General features: G+C 38.1%; 1 protein-coding gene across 3 annotated transcripts in view; it reads left to right on the top strand.

Moving 5' to 3' along the window:
• LOC136858382 (uncharacterized) overlaps positions 1 to 23,688 on the top strand; it is a 523,023-nt gene that overhangs the window by 81,225 nt on the left and 418,110 nt on the right. The gene's annotated exons all lie outside the window — the stretch shown is intronic.

Here is a 23,688-nt window from a genome sequence, read left to right as displayed (position 1 = left end):
GAAGCCAAACCAAGAGAGCAACATACTATCTCCACCATTTACTGAAGATGAACTGGAATCAGCACTGAGGAAGTGCAAATTGGGAAAAGCAGCTGGACTAGACGACATTCGAGTAGAGCAAATCAAAAATTTTGGTCCTGTTACGAGGCGTTGGCTACTGGAATTAATGAATATCTGTGTCCAAGAATGCAAGATTCCCAAAATCTGGCGGAAGGCTAGAGTCATTGCTATCCCTAAACCAGGCAAAGATCGGCTGGATCCTAAAAGCTATAGGCCTATTTCCTTGCTCTGTCACCTGTACAAGGTCCTGGAGAGGCTCATTCTTGAGCGACTGATAGGAAAGGTGGAGTCGTCTCTTATACCACAGCAAGCTGGATTCCGAGAAGGAAAAAGTTGCACATCACAGGTATTAAACTTGGCACAGCATATTGAGGATGGCTTTGAGAATCGGCTCATTACAGGCGCTGTCTTCATTGATCTTTCTGCAGCTTATGACACAGTCAACCATCGGCTTCTTCTAACAAAATTGTATGACATCACCAAAGACTTCCATCTAATGTGCAACATTAAAAATATTCTTCAAAACCGAAGATTCTTTGTGGAATTTCAGGGAAAAAGAAGCAGATGGAGAACACAGAAGAATGGGTTACCGCAAGGCAGTGTGCTCGCACCACTGTTATTCAACATCTATACTAATGATCAGCCTCTACCTGAAGGTACCCAGAGTTTTATCTATGCTGATGATTGTGCAGTCACTGCTCAGGCCAACTGTTTTGAAAAGGTAGAACAGACTTTATCCAAAGCTCTGAAAGAATTTATCAACTACTACAATGAAAACGATTTGAAGCCAAATCCTGCCAAAACTCATAGCTGTGTATTTCATCTCAATAACAAAAAAGCAGCTAAAACCTTACAAATCACCTGGGAAGGAATCCCTCTTCAACACTGTTCGACTCCAAAATATCTGGGAGTGATTCTGGACCGTACGCTTACGTATAAGAAACATTGCCTAAACGTGAAACAAAAAGTGTCTGCCAGAAACAACATAGTGCGGAAACTTCGAGGCACCACCTGGGGAGCTCACCCTTGCACTGTGAGAACAAGCGCGCTAGCACTGTGCTACTCCACTGCTGAGTATGCTTGCTCCGTGTGGCATAAGTCCAGCCATGCCAAAAACATAGATGTAGCACTAAATGACACCTGCCGTATTATCACAGGTTGTTTAAGACCTACTCCCATAGATAAACTCCACTGTCTCGCTGGTATAGCACCACCTGAAATCCGACGTGAGATTGCTGCTAGGCATGAGAAAAGCAAGGCTATGACTATGGAAGCCCATCCTTTGTATGCCTGTCAACCAGCACATCCTAGGTTGAAATCAAGAAAGAGCTTCTTGACAACCACTGAAGCTCTTAACTCCACAACAAGCAAGAATCTCAATGTGGCGGGAAAAATGTCAACATTTGAGAGAATGGATGGTTCCAAAGGAAGAACTTCCTCCTGGACATTCTGAAAAGTGGACAACATGGAAAGCTCTCAATCGATTACGCTCCAGTACCACGAGATGCAAGACCAACCTACAGAAATGGGGCCTTCCTGTGGAGACAGTTTACTGCAAGTGTGGTACTAAGCAGACTAACGAACATCTTCTACTGTGTCCATCTTCTCCAGCCACTTGTACCATTAAAGATCTAATGAGAGCAACTCCAAATGCGCTTGTCGTGGCCAATTTTTGGTCAACCAATGTTAAAAATTTTTTGGTTTAATTTTTGTCTCTCTTACTTTGTACTTCTGACACGATAAATAAATAAATAAGAGAGAATTATGTTCAGGTAAGGGGAGAAAATGTGGAAGATATAGGAGATCATGAGTTGTTACAAAGGGGTGTTCAAAGGGGTAGGGTAGAGTGTGGGGTGGGACTGTTCATCAGGCCAAGCCATAGCACACGTTGTTTCTGTTAAAATGAATGATACGGATAGATTTGGCTCTGTGGGAAGTGATCACACACTGTTTTGATATAACAAATTTTTAGGCTAGTACTGATGATGATGATGATCATTGCCATAAGACCTATCTGTGTCGGTGCGACATAAAGCCACTAGCAAAAAAAAAAAAAAAAAAATGATGATAATGCCTGCATTGGTGTAACTACTAGGACTGCTGTTGAAAGACTTGGGCTGTGTGGAATAATACATTACTTTCAGATCACTCGACAACTTTGCCATTCGTAGCTTATGATCTTCATTTCCGTGTTGACATTTAACTAATAAGATAGAGTTTGAGGGATGTTCCACCATTCAACACATTGTAAAAATATATTAAATTATAAGGAGACCGGTTTCGACTCCCTTGGAGTCATCATCAGTTCTTGGTGAAAATCGTATCAAGGGCAATCTGATAACAATCATCATAATGAAAAACCATGTACTTATAGGTGATTGCATGGAAACACATCAATGGGTTGCTACACATTACCTTGAAATGCAATGTACACTTGGCAAACAGAACGTGGAACTTAAAAAGTTCCCAGTTTTGGCTCTAACTGTCTTGTGTTCATGGAACAGGGAACACTGGAAACACACGTACTGGTTGAAATTATATACAAACACGACATTAACACTTATAATGATATGAAACCTTGGCTCTCTAAGAGCGTTCTTGGACTTGACAGACCTGTTTCTGTCTGAAAAAAATTGGATGAAATACACACTTATTGAAGCAAAATGTACAAAGACAAAACACTTGGCATTAAAAAGTCAAATAGGATATTGCGTTTTTCAGAAATGTCGTTTAAATTGAAATTAGGGTTGAAGTATTGGTCAAGGTGAATAAAACAATTTTCAGTAGTGTTTAGAAGGGGGCCTCTGTTGATGATTTTAAGTATTTTTATGTCTTTTTCAATATTGGTGAAATTATGCTTGGAGTCTTGTATGTGTGGTCCTATAGCACAGAATCTGTTGTATTTAATGGCGTTGATATGTTCGGAGTATCTGATGTTAAAGTTGCAGCCAGTTTGTCCGATGTACGAGGAGCTGCAGTTGTTACATTTGAATCTGTATACTTCAGATTTAGAAAAAGCATTAGATTTATTTAGTGATTTAGAGTTGTGTAATATATCAAGATTTCTGTTATTGGTTCTAAAAGAAATTTTCATGTTGTGTTTTTTAAGAACATTAGTTATTTTATAAGCATCTTGAGTGAAAGTAAAAGAGGAAAATGCAGTGGGTTTGGTTTTGTCTTTTGATAACATAGTTTTAAGACGGTGCTTGAATTTGTTGATGATACGGTTTATGAAAGAGTTGTTAAAGCCCTTAAATTTAGCGATAGTATGGATGGTGTTCAATTCGTTATTTAAATCTTTTTTAGACACAGGAGTGTTGAAGGCATGAAAAATTAGGCTGTTATAAGTAACACGTTTATGTGCTTGAGGGTGTGAAGAATCTTGTCGTATTGTGGTTGCTATTTGGGTTGGTTTTCTGAAAATTTTGTAAGTTAAAGAAGAAGGATGTCTAGTTATAGTTAAGTCTAGAAAATTAAGAGTTTTGTTGTGTTCTGATTCAAGGGTGAATTTAATGTTAGAGTCAATGTTGTTAAGAAGAAGTGTAGAGGCTGTGTTGGTTGATTCTTCATTTAATATTACTAATGTGTCATCAACATATCTGGCCCAAAAGAGGATATTAGAGAAATTATTATTATTAATTTTTGTGTTTTCTAAGAAATAAAGGTATATTTTGGCTAGAATGCCTGAAGCTGGTGAGCCCATAGCTAAACCATCTTGTTGGTAAATAGTGTTATCAAAGGTGAAATAATTATTGTTGAGAACCAATTTTAAGATTGACATGAAGTCTTGAATTTCTAGTTTACTCAAATTACTGAATTTGTTCAAGTTGTTGTTTATTATGGGGAATAATTTGGAAATTGGAATACTAGGATACATGTTTATGATGTCAAAAGAATGGAGAGAAAAATTGGGTTGGGTGTCAAAGTTCTTTAATTTGTCGATTAATTCAGAAGTGTTTTTGATAGATTTGTTGGATAAAAATCGATAATTTTTTAGTAAAAATGTTTGGATCAATTTAGAAGTATTATATAAGGGACTGGGTCTGTAATTGATTATTGGGTGGATGGGAATGTTAGCTTTGGGAAGGGCTTTGGCAGTGTTTATTAATTTAGTTTTCTCTTGATCTGTGAGGAGAAAGGAAGTGTTTTTTAAGGTTTGTTTTAGCAGGCATTGGATTTTAGTGGTCGGGTTTTTTTTTTTACTATAGAAAAAGAAGAGTTGTTGAAGAAATCTTTAGTTTTAGCTATGTAGTCAGTTTTTCCATTATGACAGTGGTGTTGCCGTTATCAGATTTGGTAATGATGAGATTATTGTCATTGATTTCCTTTTTAAGATCTAAAATGTGTTTATTGTCATTAATTCAATTATTATTATTATTATTATTATTATTATTATTATTATTATTATTATTATTATTATTATTATTATTATTTTATTTTTTTTATTATTTTGGATGTTAACAACTATTGCGGCATCGCCCTTGTACTTATAACCTACCAAATTCTCTCTAAAGCTCTTCATATCAGGTCGGGAGAACAGCTAGATCCAGAGCTGGGTGATTACCAGCGAGGTTTCAGGAAAGGACGGTCATGTGTGGAGCAGATTATGAATCTGAAATCTGTCATTTCATATATTAAACTAAGGAGCAAGCCTTTTGTAGTAACATTCATTGACTTTAAGAAGGCCTGTGATTCAATTGATAGAACTACCTTATTTCAGAACTTAAAGGAATTTAGCTTGGACGGTAAAACAAGTGATCATCCAACAGACTCTCACCAACACCATCTCAAAAGTGAAGTTTAGAGGAGAGACTTCAGATGCCTTTGAAATATGTACAGGAGTTAGGCAAGGAGGCGATCTCTCACCTCTGTTGTTCAACTGCGTTCTTGAGAAAGTGATCCGTAATGGCGCAGAGAAATGAGTTATGAAGGAGTCGAAAGCGGAGTCAGACTAGGCCACAAGAACAAGAACCTTTCAATTGACTGTCTAGCATTTGCAGACGATCTTGCAGTTTTCGCTGATTCCTTGAATGTGTCTACGAAGCAGATCAACCAGCTTCAAACACAAGCTGAAGGCGGGCCTCCAAATCTGCTTTGAGAAAACGAAATTCATTATAAACATCATACTGGCACCAAGTGAGCTAGAAGGGACTCATGGAAAAGTCAAGCGAGTTGAAAAATTTAAGTATCTTGGTGAATGGATAGAACCTAACATGTCTGAAAAAGAAGCCTTTTCTTCACGCATGAATAAAAAATGGAAATGGCTTACCATCTGACTAAACATGTCTTTAACAAAAGATCTATATCTCTGAATGCAAAAATCAAACACTATTGCACTGTCATCCGGCCAGAGGCTCTATATGCAGCGGAATGTCTCGCCATGAACAAAAAAGGCATGATGGAGAAATTGGAGGCCAAGGAAAGAAAGATTTTGAGAAAAATCTTAGGTCCAGTCAAGGACAACGGCGAGTTTAGGAGATGGCACAACCAGGAGTTGTACTCGCATGTGGAGAAAATAACCGATGTGATGCGAAAAAGGAGGATTACTTTTTATGGACACATGGCCTGAATTAATTCAACATGGTTAACCAACTGCATTTTCACTTTCCTCCAAGAGAAAAAGGCAAAGGGAGCATGGTTCAGTGAGGTACAGAAAGATCTGCAGGAGATTGGGATCTCTTTTGGAGATATCCAGGAACATGTCCCACTTAAGAAAAAACTCCAAGAACATCTGAGTTTCCAACCAAAGCCGAAGATGAAAACTGTAAAGGCATGGATGAAAGAGTGAAAGGAGCAACACCGTATATGAATGAAGGAATATTGGACCAACATTAAAGCTCAAGGGAAACAGTTGAAATGACGTGGTCCTTAGTTGGCCGAAACGAAACAAGAATTATTATTATTGTTGTTGTTGTTGTTATTATTATTATTATTATTATTATTATTATATATGCGTTAGGCCCTCTAAGGAGCACGTAGAACCATTAGTTAGCATTCTTCTTCTTGTTTCTCTTATCCTCCCAAAACTTCTTCATCCTCGCACTGTGAGTCTGTCGTCTTTCTTGAGTCCATGCCTCCTGGAGTTTCAAGTTTCTTGTACATTGTCTGGTTTCAAAGCTGCGCAAGTTAATTTTGTGTATAAATGTAGCCCGTGTAGTTGTCAGTGGTTCAACGCCGACTTCTGCGAGATCGTTTTGAGTGTCAGCAAGCCACCGTACTTTATTTTGTCGGGTTCCGCTGATAATGAGGAAGATTTTATTGTCAGTCGCGAGTCGTCCATTCGTGCTAGATGTCCGTAGAATTGCATACGTCTTTTCCGGGCGATTGAAGTGAATCTTTCGGTCAGCGAGTAGAGTTCTTCCGAGCCTTTTCACATCCATATTCCATCTTGGAACTTTGGTCCAAATATTTTCCTAAGTATTTGCCGTTCCATTTTCTCGATGCCATTGATATTGATGGTCATTGTTGATGTTTCAATCGCGTAGAGTGCTTCAGGAAGAACTACTGTATGGTAGTGACGCAGCTTGGCTTGGATGGAAAGGGATTTCTTATTGTAGATATTCCAGGTGACTGTGTAGGCTTTACGTAATTTTTCGGCACGGGTTTTGTTGGCTATCCTGTCGTTACCAGTGCTTCCGATAATTTCACCTAAGTACTTGAAATGTTTAACTCGTGTGATATTGCCATATTTGGTCCCAAGTGATTCAACACTGGTGTTCTTGGAGTCCATGTATTGTGTTTTCTCATATGATATTTGGAGGGCAGTCTTAATAGCAATCTCATGCAGTTTCTCAAGAGCGGTTCTGGCTTCCTCAGGAGTGCAGGTGATTTTTGCTAGGTCGTCAGCAAAGGCAAGACACTTAATATTGATTTGCTTATCTCTTGTTCCCATATTTATCCCGTGTACTTCTTTCTCCCATGTTCTAATGATCTTATCTAGTACAAGATTGAACAGCAGTGGAGATAATCCATCACCCTGCCTCACGCCTGTTCGTATCTCAAATGATTCGGAGATTTCGCCCATGAATTTCACTTTAGAAGTTGTGTTAGTTAAAGTCTGTTGGATTAACTTCGTTGTTTTGTTGTCAACACCATATTCATGAAGTACATCTAATAGGGTGGCATGGTCAATCGAGTCGTAAGCTTTTTTAAAGTCAACAAAAGTGACCACTGTTCGAATTGATTGGCGATGTTGGAGAATCATCTTGAGGTTCCAGATCTGTTCTGCACACGATCGGTGAGGTCTGAAGCCCGCCTGGTATTATCCAATCTTCCATTCTATCTGTTGTTCTAATCTGGTACGGAGAGCACGAGAGAATACTTTGTAAGCAATTGAGAGGAGAGAGATACCTCGGTAATTGTTCGGATCTGTCTTGTCACTCTTTTTGTGTAGAGGATGAATTAAAGCAGCTGTCCACTCTGCAGGTATGATTTCGCTCTCCCATATATCCGCAATGATGGCTTGTAATCGGTCAATAATGACCTCACCTCCGATCCTGAGCATCTCGGCAGTTACACCATCTTCTCCTGGTGCTTTGTTGTTTTTCAGATTTAATACAATATTCTGTATCTCGTCATGTGTTGGTGGAAGTGAGTCATGGTTTGGGGTGGATATGCTGAATTGCCGTTTTTCGGCAGGAGGTTCACAGTTATGTAATGCCTCAAAGTACTGCTTTAAGATGTCACAGTTGGCTTTTGTATTCGGCTCAAGTGTTCCATCGATGCGACGAAAACAAATACTAGGGGGTTTATAGTCAGTCAGTTCTTCTCTAAAAGTTCTATAGAAATTTCGAGTGTTGTTCCTTTTGAAATCGTAATCGATTTCCGACAATCTATTGAGGTGGTAGGTACGTTTAACTGGATGGTGTTATGCATCAATTGACCAAGCGCCAAAATATACTTTTTTAGTTTATTGCACCATCTGTTAGCTAAAGGTGTAAACGTTACATAGATTATTGTTTGAACTTTAATTCTCAATATGATTTCGCGGGAAATGAATTTTGACCAAACGCCAACCTCTCAATCATTAAATTGAAGTTTTGCATCAAGTGACCAACCACCATTTCTGAGTCTGAATTAAGCATCAAATGACCACACAACAAGCGTGCAGTCGCTTGGTCGTGCGATGCTAAATGTCAATTCCCGCGTAGAAGATTCCCGCACAGGTTTTCTTCCCTGTGGCATACGCCCGGGACCTAAAATCCTCCGATATGGAAAAATCAAAATTGGATGAAATATTGAAAGGTTTCGTTTTGGCCTTGAAAAAAAAAAAACACTGCCATTGTCCCGTATTTCCACAGATGTGGTTTTTTACAAGCCCCAGTTGTGGTTAAGGATTCACAGTGGGAAAGATCATTGTTATGTCTGGTTGGTAGGAGAAGCAGGACGAGGGGCTCAGGAGATTGGATCCTGCACAACGCCAAAGAAGTCATACTCTTGTGGAGGCCAGAATCGTAATATAAAGATTGTTCAACTTCTGAAAACAGTTTTGGAACAACGTCCTAATATTGAAAAGATTACACAATTTTTTTTATTTCCAGGCCATAGCTTCTCCCTAACGACAGCGACTTTGGAGATGTAGAACGTGCTTTCAAATTACAGCACTGCCTACATAAATGTGCCGAAAGAAGACCTGCTTGTTGTGGACAGAATGACCAGACCATATTTTCATAGTACAGTTCATCTGGAGAAGCACACTTTTAAACAGGAAGCAGGCACACAGTGAGAAGGTAAACTGGCTGCATGTGCGAGAAATACAGTTGAAGAAAGATAAACCTTTTAGCATTTTCTTCAAAATGCACTTTGATGCAGAATGTACTGTTGAAGTTGAAGAAATCTACTGTTGGTCGCGGCTTCAGAATGAAAATGGATCAGCTCTACATGGTCTGCTCACTCTGTTATGGCCCAATGCAAAACCAGTTTCAGAAGCAAAAGTGAATGACCTGTGCTCTATCATGCAGCTAATAGAATACACGATGATATAGATGGGTTCAATTGTGGAAATATGGATTTTGAACTCGAAAATTCATAAAATCCTTCATTATATTACACTTGGAGGAACTGTGTGTTTATGATGCCTTAATATTATGATCTAGCAGTGTATTTTTTTGCCAGTTGCTTTACGTCGCACAGACAGAGATACGTCATATGGCGACGATGGGACAGGAAAAGACTAGGAGTGGGAAAGAAGCGGCCATGGCCTTAATTAAGGTACAGCCTCAGAATTTGCCTGGTGTGAAAATGGGAAACCACAGAAAACAATTTTCAGGGCTGCCGACAGTGGGGTTCGAACCTACTATCACCCGAATACTGGAAACTGGCCGCACTTAAGCGACAGCTGCTATCAAGCTTGGTAGCAGTGTAATATCTCTATTACTGTATATTCTAAAATTCATGATTTTTCTATGTCATGTTGTATGCTGTTATGTATAATTCAATCCTGTATTTAAATAAGCAGTACAATCAGTTAACAGGTACCATAGTTTACACTGCACTGAATTTTTTAAAAGTCAAATCTAACACTAACTGACAATTTTATTTGTTGGTCAAGTTATGCAAAACAAACATTAATGTAAGCGCAATAAAGCATCAAGTGATCAAGCGCCATTTTCTCAGATTACGATGATATACTTCAAATATCCCCAAATTGAATTCATTAAGAAGAAAATTTATGTTCTTATCTTCATTTTGGTATATAATACCTCACATTTAAAAGGAAATATGAATTAATACAAAGGATTTTGCGTTTGTGTCAATATCTCAAAATCTACTTTTGGCGCTTGGTCATGTGATGCATAACACCATTCAACTCGTCTAATAGTTTTGGCTGTTCGCTTCTGTATTTCTATGAAGTTACTCCAATTTTCTGGTGTTTGGTGACTATGCCAATTCTTCCAGGCTTGCATGCGGGATTCCAGAGCTCTATCGCAATCGGCAGTCCACCACCTGTGTTTACGTTTTCGTGGAGGTTGGCCAAGTTTCTTCGCTGAGTCTTGAATGGTTGCAAGAAGGGTGTTCCATGTTTCTGTGTTAGTCTGCATTGATTCCATGAATTCCTGTGCATGATCTTTTAAGTATTCTGGATCAGTGCGTGGTATTTTAGGTTTCTGATAACTTTTCCGGTTAGGTCTGAAGCGGACTTTGATTTGTGAAAGATGGTGGTCGGACTCTACGTAACCCTTGCGAACTCGCACATTCATGATTTCAGGAGAGTATTTTCTTGTGATGGCTACGTGATCAATCTGGTATTCACCTATGTAGTTGATTGGTGATTTCCAAGTGGTCATTTTCCACGGAGGTTTCTTAAAGTGTGTGGACATTATTTGGAGGTTAGCCATTCTACATATGTTGATTAGGCGATGTCCATTGGCATTAGTCTTCTTATGTGCTGAAAAGCACCCAATGATGCTTCTGTATTCTCGTTCCCTGCCGATTTGTGCATTGAAGTCCCCAAGGAGAATTTTAACGTGATGCTGAGGTATCTTGGCGAGTGCTCGTTCGAGTTGCAACCAAAACTTCTCAGTTTTGTTTTTGTCAGTTTCACTGTTCACTGGAGCATGTGCATTAACCAGTGTGTAGGCTTTGTTAGCACATTTAACCGTGAGTAGAGAGAGACGTTCCGAAGGTGATGTAAAATTTATCACCGAGTTCTGTATGCTGTTATGTACTAGGAATGCAGTGCCCAAAATATGTAAATTACTATTTGCGAGTTTAGTTGCAGGCCTCCCCTTATATATTCGATATCCACCGGAATCAAAGTGATCGTAATCACGAAATCACGTTTCTTGAACTGCAAGAATAAGAATTCTAAACTTGTCACAGGTATCAGTCACAATCTTGAGTTTGCCTGTTTTAGCCAGAGTCTGTATGTTGAGTGTGCCAATGAACTTTTTATTATTATTATTATTATTATTATTATTATTATTATTATTATTATTATTATTTAGGGAAGTGTTTTTGTTATTATTAATGAAGATTTTTTCAAGTTTTCTTTTTTACTTCATATCTGATTTCATCTTGTTCTTCTGTCGGCATTTTATTAAACCACCAGCGCAGTAAGTCACTACACTAGCGGTTAGCAAACATGCACCGGTCGGTACTACCTATAAACCGGTGTTAAATAAACAATGTTTATTAAACAAATTAAGGAAATCAGTCACAAGGATAGGAAAATTACATCCAACAGTTACTTACCCAGCAAGGCCCAAATAAAACTCCCAGAGGAAATGGATAAAAATTCCTTGTTTCGGCGCTGAACCACACAGATAATAAAAGGAGACACTGGTTTCAATCAAATAAACTTTTAATTAAAGAATGAAAACTTAACATGAAACCAAAAGAACATCGTCCTATCTGAGGGAATAAAAGAATTTTAAGTAGTTCAAAAAAACAATTAGTGAATAATAGAAAATACACGGATGAAACTGAAAAACGTAGTCCTTTTCAGAAAATGATACTGATGGAAATCATTAACTTAAAAACAGAAAATTGTACAAATTAAAGACACTAAATCCATTACCAGAAATAGTACACTTTGATAACATTACCATAAAAACAGAAAATGATTCGAATTAAAACTTAAATTGTTCACAGAAGGTTTAAACGGGGCCCCTTTGTTAGACTTACTAAAATGAAATTAAAACTAACGTATTAAACCTAGGGAAAGCCACTCAATTAACGAGTTTCATTGAACTTTCTTAATAAGAGGAGGCTTCGCAGGAGCATAGAACTCTAGCCCAATAAATAAACTACGAGGGGTCAAATAAGATTAGCGACCGGAAATCACACACAGATAAACAGGGGGAAAAGGAAGAAAACCGTAAGAGATCAAGTGAGGAGCAAAGAAATCTTCCACATAAATCGAAAATTCTTAAGTAAACTCAGGCTCCACAATAAACACGCAAAACCCACAGGCAACAATCACCATCATGCTCCCAAAGGCAAATCGTTACCATAGCAACGAAAACATACGCCCGCAAACCAATCATGGTACAAGGCACAACAAAGGCAAGAAACAAAAAATAAAATCAGGAAACACAAAAGTTTAAAATACCAGAAAAATAGAAGCAAGGTTTTTTTTTTTTAAACCAAGGAAACCAGAATTATATGCTTCTGCGGAACCTCACGCAGTATAAAGGCCACTAAGTGCCCGACACATTTTGAATTTACATGATCAATGAAGTTCATTAACGGGTGAAAATGATAGTTAATTTAAAGAGGATTTCCTTATTTTCGTAGTCTTTACATACCAATAATTTTGATATATTATTAGAATTAACCACACGTCCGTCCGCTTAGTAATTTCCAAAATAATTATTTTCACGAAATTCCACCTTGAAAGAGTTAATTTTCAAGACACGAATCACACGAATTTCCTTGCAGTTTCATAATCACAGGATATAACTTGCCAAATGATGAAACCACTTACTTGGGTGAAGCTGACGCTCAGGCATGATGAGCTAGTTCCTCACATACTTACAGATGCTTGCTGATGAGTTTGGTTTCCCTGGTCAGAATTAGTTGAAAAGTATCATAATAGGACGATGCAGGAAACAAAGTAATTTGGGTTTAAAACCCACATCTCAAGACCCTTAGCCGGGGTCTATACTCCAACATGACGCCAACATCTTAAGAATCCAATTAGCACAACCGCATGCCATGACTTCCCAATCCGTACAGACGGGGGTCAAAATGGCGAGGTTTTCTCCATCAGGAAGTAGCCGCGCTCTGATAGGTAGAAGAGCGCTTGGGGAGGGGAAACCTTTTGTGGGTGTCTAGCGGAAGATTGCAGCACTTATTAGAAGAGAAATGAAACAGTCAGTACAATTCAGAAATGCGATAATCCAAAGACGTTGCCATCAGTCCACAATAAGAAATATAAATAAGTTCGATGAGTATCACCAAAGCACGTAGTAGTACGAGGGAAACCATCCGCTTAGACATATAGAAAGATTAAGATTTTCTACGGCGATATTGCCAGTTCAAAATAGGTTCACAGGGTAGGGTAAATTGCGTTACACCGTAACAGCCCTCTCCCCCCGAAGCCTAGTGTATTCACTGATATAGCTTCCAGTTCAGTTTAGTGGTCAAGAAGTAAGCTAATTTTCAAATCAAGTCCACATTAGATAGAGACCACAAATGACGACTTCATGTATGCATAACAATAACACACCGACCTTGAGTCATATTAATATCACCATCCTCACTTCAGTTCAAGTTTGTGGTGGCAAGAGTTTAGTAAAGAGATCACGCTTCCCTCAACCAGGATTCCATTTACCTAACATTTAAAACAGCTAGGTTTAGCTGAATTTACACTCTTTAGGCAGCGCGCTTCCAGTAAAGCCTGTTACATATTACAATTCACCCGTTTAAAGAATATTAAGATTAAGTACTTTATTACAGGTTAGGAAATAAATATTCTCTAGATTATCAAGAAATGCAGCCTCTTGTTTCATTAACATAATTAAAATTTACCATAACCGCAAAAGAGCAAAGAAGGAAAACAGAGAAAAGATGGGCTAAATTGGTGACTACGTTCCGACGGATACTAAGATCCAACTGTCAACTAAATTTAAAATCTCAACTACAATCGACTGAGTCAGGGCCAGAGCATACCACTTAAGAGTATCGGTTTGCCGACGGAGCAGTACATGAGTAAACCGCACAAACATGAGCAATTCGACAAATACCACCCATACAGAATGAACAACACTTAAAATACGTGCACACGTTCAAGATTTAGAAAATAGAAACTTTGACACCAATTTCAATGAGCAATGTAATAATCAGGTTCAGATTCACCACATAACGGAAGTCCATTACCCGTTAACATCACCACAATATATTAAAAATCCACAACCTCAAGTTAAATAACAGTACCTTACAGAACACTTAACTAGGTAATACATAAAGTTAAGGCATACATCGCATGTACTTACCAAACCAGGTCACGACCAACCACATCACAGTGAACATAAAATAAGCCCCGGTATTTTCAGAGGTACAAAATTCCTAACCATAACACATTACAGGAGCGGACATTCCGAAGGTACACTTAATTTCAAATTATTAGAACAAAACCACCTCAATACTACCGCTCGGTGAGCAATTAATGCATTTTAAAATTTCTCAAGACATTATCACAGACATCAAGTAAAATTTGCACCCATTATTGGTTCAACATTCCCAATCACAACACATTACCTGATTGAATAACAGAACTGAGAGGAAACAGAATTTCAACTCAAGAATATCACTCACCTACGGCAAGTTTAGGAAAATGAAAATATCCTAGGGTTAGAGGAAAAGTCTTCGAGACAAGATAACGTTGGCAGTACGGAAGGAGACTTCTGATTCAATAAGATGGTGAGGTGCGCAAAAGTTTGTCATCAACAACCGAACAAGCGACAACAATACCAAGCCAAGATTAATTTTGGGATGGATAATATTAAATACATAATGGTTGCTTCGATAACACCATAGGAATAACGGAATAGAAAATGGATGAAAGAAATTCAGTAGGGAAAACCAATCCGAAGTCACAAAACCTCAAACTTCATAGAATTCACAACAACATGCTTTCACGCAGGACACCTGATTAAGTAAGAAAAGGCGATGAAATCCACCTCAAACCAAGTGACCATCAGGAAATTAGAGCAATGACCTACGCAACCTAAACTACCGGTTGTCTTTTACAAGACCTCGGAGCTAGCCGGACTAATAATATATGACATCCGCAGATTCATACTGCCGCATTACCGCTAAGCAGGTACCTTTCCATACAACCAGGAAACAAGGTAAAATAAAATATACATGGCAGAAAAGATGGCAGGTCGTTAGCAAATGCTCAACGATAATGAAGAATAAAGGAACACAACATACAGACCCCATAATCTAACAGTTGGGCGACTTCGGTACCGCCCAGGAACTAACAATCCGTCCCATACCAGATTAATAATCCCATAGAACGGCAAGATGACCAAACAACCTTGTCAAAAGACAAACTAGATCCACTGAAGAGAAAAAAAGGTCAAGGAGTGACAGGTGAACATTAACTGAGCTTTAACAAGAAGTACCAAAAGAACACAAGATAACGTCAGATCAATAGGTAATGCAGTGAGACCAAAAGCGAAGAAACCAGGACACACCAAACCAACAAGTTACATGACACAAGTTAAAGTTATTCCATCAGAGCAGTAGACCCACACCGAAGGGTATTTCCAAATCTACGAAGACACAAGGTACTATAATAAGACCAACAACCAGTCCATACCTGACATGTCATAATGAGCCAACAACACAACGCAGAAACCATAAAATAACCATGACTAGCTCCAACATGCATGCGCCAGACCCCGATAGGGAAAAAGGGACACTTAGAACCCTCAACGACATGCTGCGAAACTATCATGCCCACCCTGAAATATAAACCCCAAACAACAAATACTTGGTACCAATATCATCACCCAACACCGATCTGCACCCAATCCTATTAGGTTAAGAGGCTTTTCCATCCTCAGGCTACAGATCACATTAGCTCAACAGCAATCCAACACAGTAGAAATGGTAGGGAGGCCGATGGAATCCACAACTCAAAATGGAATGCAATAAAATACAAATAGGTTATAAATTTTCACAACATAGGAATTCCATTAACACAATGACCATGACAGAGTACCACAAACCATACAAGAAACTACTAGCTACCTAAGAATATCCACACATGAACCAGACCTAACCGCAAGGAGGTTAACAGGACAACCTTTTTCAGAAATCATAAGTTTACTAAAGCAAGACCAAAATGTATGAGCCAGAAACTTGAGGAAAGCCACACACTAAGTGACCACACTACAACAATGGAACAGGTTAAATTAATAAGAGAGCACGGTACCCGTTAGAAATAGAAGACTACCAGCAACCAATAACCAGGACAGATGAACTAGTAAAGACCTTAATAGGTCCAGACACATGGTCAACAAGGCATCCACACCGTTACGGCCTGACAGAATTCAACAACAACGAACGCCTACACAATAACCTCATACAAACAGAATCCTTGGTGAAATAACTCGAGTGACCCCTGACCAACTCACCAGCCCACACCAACAGCGAGACAGGGTAAGAATAGTACATATTCATGCCATAGGCGAACACCAGTCCCACAATCAGCATAGGCCAGCAATCGCCCAGCAGGCACACGAACACATCACCAACGACAGCCCCCAGAACTCCAGAAAAAATCATACAGGAGATATAATTTCAAAATCAAGTTAAGATGACACTACTAGAAAGCATGACCGAACCCCAAGTAGCCCAGAAAGGTTACCAAACAATTTTCAACAGTAGATCTCAATAAATTTTCAAAGGAAGCAAGGCGAGCATAAGAACGATATCAATTAGGCCAAAGGTAGTTTCCAACAGCACATTATCACATACATCGCAGGTAAAAGGTTCACAAGTTAACCGTATACAACCGTAACCAATGCTTTCCCCATAACACATAATATTAAGGACGAGGTGGGTGAATGACTCAAACCTCTGCCCAGCAGTTCGCCAATCCATACCAACCGCGAGACAGGGTAAAAATGAAATACTTCATTCATGCAATTTTGCAAACCCCAACCTCACAGCTAGCACAGATCAGCAAACACGCAACAAAAGCAGAGCCATCACATCAACAGGCCATAAATAATCAAAACAGATGCTACACAGGTTAATACAGGCATTACAGGCTTGCCAAGCTATCACACCAGTAAATGACGTAACTGGCTACAAGACACTGCATGAAAACGTAAAACAATAATGGTTAAATAAGGTTGCCAGGCCAAGGTTACTGATACACAATAGAGCGTATTAAATCCAAAACCAGCATAAATAATTCACCACCGGTTAGGTTTCACTTAATTTAGAAAAATCAGAGCTAGCATGAAAACCGTACGAGCAAGCCCAAGGTCGATTTTATACATAAATATGCACAAAGGGCACGGAAAACACGACCGCCAGGGAAATCACACTACACCAGAAACAATTAAAATACGTGGCACCAGGTAATAACGATGCTAGGAGAAGATAATTTCCGATATATGATGGCACAATACCAGTGGCACAAATGAATGACACACGATGCTTAGGCCTAAATTTAGGTTAAGTAAAATTTCCGTTCACACGACAGTACTAGTACAGCAGAACACACTAAGAAACAGTAGTTTCTCATATAAAATGTTGGTACACACCTTGACAAATACACAGGCCAGGAAACAACACTAATTATAATCACCACACTAAATCTGGGAATCAAAACACAATGCTAGGACAAATAATATAATAAAGCGTTCCCAGATCACGAACTATCACATCACACTTTAAACCAAAAACCAACTGCACTTCACACGGAGAATAAAATCACACGAGCTTACCAAGTAGAAATTACAATTAATGCACACCGAAGTAGTATAGAGAACACACACGTTGTTTTTAAAATATCAAAACAGATATGTCACACGAATCACGGAGAGCACACTGCAAACCGTAGCATGCTCAAAGCCCAAGCTCAATCGATTTGTGTCCAAATATAAATACTAGCAACAGTTTCAAGGTTTACAATAATACACCAAATTCCAAATTAAATCAATAATGCCGTACTCACCAATTTATGAAGAAACAAGAGAGGAAAAGATACAGGTCACCTGAGAAGCAGGAAACGAGGAAGCAGCTACACCGGAACCAAACAGCTGGTAGAGGAGAGCTACCAACTGTACACATGACCCGAAACACCAAAACACCACGAAGGCGAAAGATACAGAACTCCATGAAGATAATCACATGAAACAAAAGGTAATACCTTTAAACAAGATGAATGCATTTCTTTTCACAATTATGCATATAATTACCATACACAGTCATCCTTCATAATCCAGCGCTTCAACGCCATCACAAGTACAATTAACCAGGGGAAAAAAAAGGGGAAAGGAGGACAATGGTTAGCAGCGCCCTCAAGAAAAAAAAAGACAACCAGAGCTTTCTGCTACCACTTTACTAAACCACCAGCGCAGTAAGTCACTACACTAGCGGTTAGCAAACATGCACCGGTCGGTACTACCTATAAACCGGTGTTAAATAAACAATGTTTATTAAACAAATTAAGGAAATCAGTCACAAGGATAGGAAAATTACATCCAACAGTTACTTACCCAGCAAGGCCCAAATAAAACTCCCAGAGGAAATGGATAAAAATTCCTTGTTTCGGCGCTGAACCACACAGATAATAAAAGGAGACACTGGTTTCAATCAAATAAACTTTTAATTAAAGAATGAAAACTTAACATGAAACCAAAAGAACATCGTCCTATCTGAGGGAATAAAAGAATTTTAAGTAGTTCAAAAAAACAATTAGTGAATAATAGAAAATACACGGATGAAACTGAAAAACGTAGTCCTTTTCAGAAAATGATACTGATGGAAATCATTAACTTAAAAACAGAAAATTGTACAAATTAAAGACACTAAATCCATTACCAGAAATAGTACACTTTGATAACATTACCATAAAAACAGAAAATGATTCGAATTAAAACTTAAATTGTTCACAGAAGGTTTAAACGGGGCCCCTTTGTTAGACTTACTAAAATGAAATTAAAACTAACGTATTAAACCTAGGGAAAGCCACTCAATTAACGAGTTTCATTGAACTTTCTTAATAAGAGGAGGCTTCGCAGGAGCATAGAACTCTAGCCCAATAAATAAACTACGAGGGGTCAAATAAGATTAGCGACCGGAAATCACACACAGATAAACAGGGGGAAAAGGAAGAAAACCGTAAGAGATCAAGTGAGGAGCAAAGAAATCTTCCACATAAATCGAAAATTCTTAAGTAAACTCAGGCTCCACAATAAACACGCAAAACCCACAGGCAACAATCACCATCATGCTCCCAAAGGCAAATCGTTACCATAGCAACGAAAACATACGCCCGCAAACCAATCATGGTACAAGGCACAACAAAGGCAAGAAACAAAAAATAAAATCAGGAAACACAAAAGTTTAAAATACCAGAAAAATAGAAGCAAGGTTTTTTTTTTAAACCAAGGAAACCAGAATTATATGCTTCTGCGGAACCTCACGCAGTATAAAGGGCACTAAGTGCCCGACACATTTTGAATTTACATGATCAATGAAGTTCATTAACGGGTGAAAATGATAGTTAATTTAAAAAGGATTTCCTTATTTTCGTAGTCTTTACATACCAATAATTTTGATATATTATTAGAATTAACCACACGTCCGTCCGCTTAGTAATTTCCAAAATAATTATTTTCACGAAATTCCACCTTGAAAGAGTTAATTTTCAAGACACGAATCACACGAATTTCCTTGCAGTTTCATAATCACAGGATATAACTTGCCAAATGATGAAACCACTTACTTGGGTGAAGCTGACGCTCAGGCATGATGAGCTAGTTCCTCACATACTTACAGATGCTTGCTGATGAGTTTGGTTTCCCTGGTCAGAATTAGTTGAAAAGTATCATAATAGGACGATGCAGGAAACAAAGTAATTTGGGTTTAAAACCCACATCTCAAGACCCTTAGCCGGGGTCTATACTCCAACATGACGCCAACATCTTAAGAATCCAATTAGCACAACCGCATGCCATGACTTCCCAATCCGTACAGACGGGGGTCAAAATGGCGAGGTTTTCTCCATCAGGAAGTAGCCGCGCTCTGATAGGTAGAAGAGCGCTTGGGGAGGGGAAACCTTTTGTGGGTGTCTAGCGGAAGATTGCAGCACTTATTAGAAGAGAAATGAAACAGTCCGTACAATTCAGAAATGCGATAATCCAAAGACGTTGCCATTAGTCCACAATAAGAAATATAAATAAGTTCGATGAGTATCACCAAAGCACGTAGTAGTACGAGGGAAACCATCCGCTTAGACATATAGAAAGATTAAGATTTTCTACGGCGATATTGCCAGTTCAAAATAGGTTCACAGGGTAGGGTAAATTGCGTTTATGGCTATTTCAGATTCAATTATTAAATTGTTGGCTATATTGAGAGTATTGAGGTTGGGCCAATTGTGTTTGAGGTCCCTTGAAAGAATTAAGTTTTCATCGTCACTCAGAGTTGTTTTAGATGAATTGACAATAGGAGGATGGAATTGTTCCATGGTTATGGAAGGTGTGTTTATGTTCTTGATATGATATTTATGTGAAGAAGAATTGTTCTTTAGAATGTTGAGTTTTTTCTCAAGGGTTTGTTGCTTAATTGATAATTCATGAAATAATTTATTATCAACTTGAGTTAGGAAGAGGTTCCATTGTGCACTTGGGAGAAGATTAGCAATTTCTATGTGTGTTTCATATAATCTGTTATTTAAAAATGATTTTTTCTTGTATAAGAAACGGATTTCGTTTTTCAACCGAATTTTGTTGGTTATTTTTTGGGTTTTTAACGACATTTCTGAAAAACCCAATATCTTGTTTGACTTCCTAATTCATCTTCTCCAAAATTCTAAATTTCTAAACCCGAATTCAATTTTCCATGCCTTACACAGGTTTCTACCCATGTTTTCTACCTCCAATAACCCACCCTCCTAACCCACCCTAAACTACCCCTCCTTTATTTCCCTATCCTGTCCTTTCCCATCCTGTTTTAACTTCCAATCCTTTTAATCTTCTCTTATCTACTAATCCTCCTCCTTTATTAACTTACACTATCTTTTCTTTTCGCCTCTCCTCTCGGAAAAAAAAAAAGGAAAAAACACCCTACTTTCCGAATTGAACTGTATACTAGTACACTATAGTGCCACCTGCATTTTGGGTCTTTGCAACATTCAAATTTAAACTCTTGCCTTGCGCTGCCTTGGACTACCTCAATTACGACCTGCATTCTTATCTTTAAGAAGTAGCGCACTGTGCATATGCATTTTTCATTTGTTTCTGGTATTGCGCTTTTTACCATTTTTCTCTTCACAATTTTTTTTTTTTTTTACGTCAACTGTTCTAACGAATTTACAAGATCCTAGTAACATACTTCAATTATATTAAATTGTATTATTTATATATATACATTTTTGCAACCGAAACAATTACAGGCTGGATCATTAAGCTATTCACCGAGTTCCATCGGCATTTGAAAGCACAGTGCCGGACGTTGAGTATGTTGCGCTGATTTTCAGGAGCTAGCATTTTGCTTCAATGTAGCGACTCGTCTTCGGCTTCTACATAATTTTGGGACTTCATATTTATTAAATTGTGTTGTGAATTCGCGCCTGATAGTATATGCAGGCTGGCTCACTTAACTGTTCACCTCTTCTCGTAAACATTTTGAGACACAGTGCCGAACTTTGCGTGTGTTGTGCTACTATTCAAAAGATTGCGCCTTACTTCATATAAGTGACTGACCTTCTACTTCTTCTAGATTTTACGATTTAAAATCGAGCAGTGCTAATCCCCATTATCTTATATTGCTTCTTCAACTGTTTTTGTGAAAGACTCATCCTCTAATTTCTTATTTACCTATGCATTGTTGTTGCATTTTTATTCAGCTGATGATGACCCAGATAGGGGTCGAAACCAGTACCGCTTCCACTTATAATTAAATAAGAAATTCATTGTTATTGCATTTTTATTCAGCTGATGATGACCCAGATAGGGGTCGACACCAGTACTGCTTCCACTTATAATTAAATAAGAATGTAACACTACATTTCTTATTTACTTGTATTGAATAGGTTGAACTACGTGATTTGTTATTTCAAGTTAATTCAGGAATTTTATCTCCCTTTTTAACCAAGTTTGGTTAACCATTTTCTGTGTTGCTGGTTGAAATTCTGAGTGTAATTTTTTCTTTTGAATCCCTTTTAGAAATTCAGGTATTAAGTCGTTTTTTAGACATTCTTTAAGAAATGCTATGTTTTTGCTTACTGTTGCTTTTCACCTTTAGTTTTAGATAGGGGGCCGATGACCTTCGATGTTAGGCCCCTTAAAACAACAAGCATCAAGTTTTAGATAGGTATTCGCGATGTTTCCTGCCTGGTTAGTGTTCGTATTACAAACTGTCCACTTCATTGCCGTATCGATAATGTAATCTAATCAATATGAGAAAATATTTCCACCTAATCGTTACCCTTCTTTTATTTAGCCTTTGACTACTTATAAAAACATTAAGAATAACAGGACATGTTTCGATCGCTTTGCGACCATCATCAGCGCATACACAAAAGCTTAGACAAAACAGCATTAAACAATCACATAGGTAAATCTTTGTTGACTTTAAAAAAGTAATGTTAGTAAAGGACATATGGGTTGGGGGGGGGGGGAGAGGTAGTGTGCGGGGGGGGGGGGTATTTTACAAGGACGTTAAACTTAAAAATGAATTAAAAATACTATCTACTGTATGAGCTAAAATGTCTTTGGTATCATTTTGGTCCCGAAGGCTTGATAAAAACACTTGTTTAAAAAACTAAACATTTTTGGTGTTGTGATCCTGAAGAAATGTTTTTTGATGAAGTGTGCTTCTTCTTTACTTGACTTCTAGTTTTCCTTCTCATCACTTTGTACTGTACTATAAAGGCTGATCCTCTTGTTTATCCTTTTCTAAGTGGAAAGGGTGTATCCGCTGCTGGTTGAATTAAAAATTGTATTCGTAAACATATCAGGTTGGATAGCTTGTTGAACGATCTGTAACCGGCAGAAAGAAATATGCATCTATTAGTTAAAATCGCCTGGGGAAGTGTTGTCTAAGGAAATTGTTTAGAATAATGGAAATTGATTGAGAAGTTTTGAACTTACCCCTGTCCTGAACACCTTAGATCCTAATATACAATTTACTATTGAAGAAGAGAAAAATGGTTCGATCAACTTTTTTAGACGTTACAACAACTAGAAAGGGAACCAATTTTACTTTGGAATACATAGGAAGCCTACCTTTTCTCCAACCACGATTCATAACAACTCTCTACATCCCAACTCACAGAAAATAATCTGCGTATTATAGCTTTATTAATAGGGCATTCGAAATTCCGTTAACCAACAAAGAGAGGAATAAAGAACTTGCTTTCATCCGACAACAGGCCTTCTTTAATGGCTTTAGTCTTAAAACTATTAACGGGTTAATTACTAAACGGAAATGTAAACAACAAACAAATTTAATAAAACAGTCAGAGCAAACAAAATAGTACGTGAGGTTCACCTATAACAATCCTGACATTTATGTAATTACCAATTTATTTAAGAAATACGACATCAAGGTAGAGTTTTCAACAAACAATAACACTAAGCACAGGTTTTTCAACCACAACATGGTTAATAGGAACACAGAAGAATGTTTCCAGGGTTCAGGAATTTATAAGTTGATTTGCAACCAGTGCAAGGCCACATACGTCGTGCAGTATGGACGGAACTTTGCAATAAGGTCAATGCAGAAAAACGTAGAAGGTTTTCTGCAATGGGAGTACATATGAAAGAGACAGGTCATAAATTTACAGATATCAAACAAGGCCTGGTAATTATTAACAGACTAAATAAAGGGAGACTGATGAATAGTTTAGAAAATAAGGACAAGAACTTCAATGAGACAAATGAACAAATAAATCCCTTATACAAACGTATACTGAGATACATGGAGTTA

This window comes from Anabrus simplex, chromosome 1 (assembly GCF_040414725.1).
Source record: "Anabrus simplex isolate iqAnaSimp1 chromosome 1, ASM4041472v1, whole genome shotgun sequence".
NCBI classification, from domain to species: domain Eukaryota; kingdom Metazoa; phylum Arthropoda; class Insecta; order Orthoptera; family Tettigoniidae; genus Anabrus; species Anabrus simplex.
This window is presented reverse-complemented; position numbering and strand designations above follow the sequence as displayed.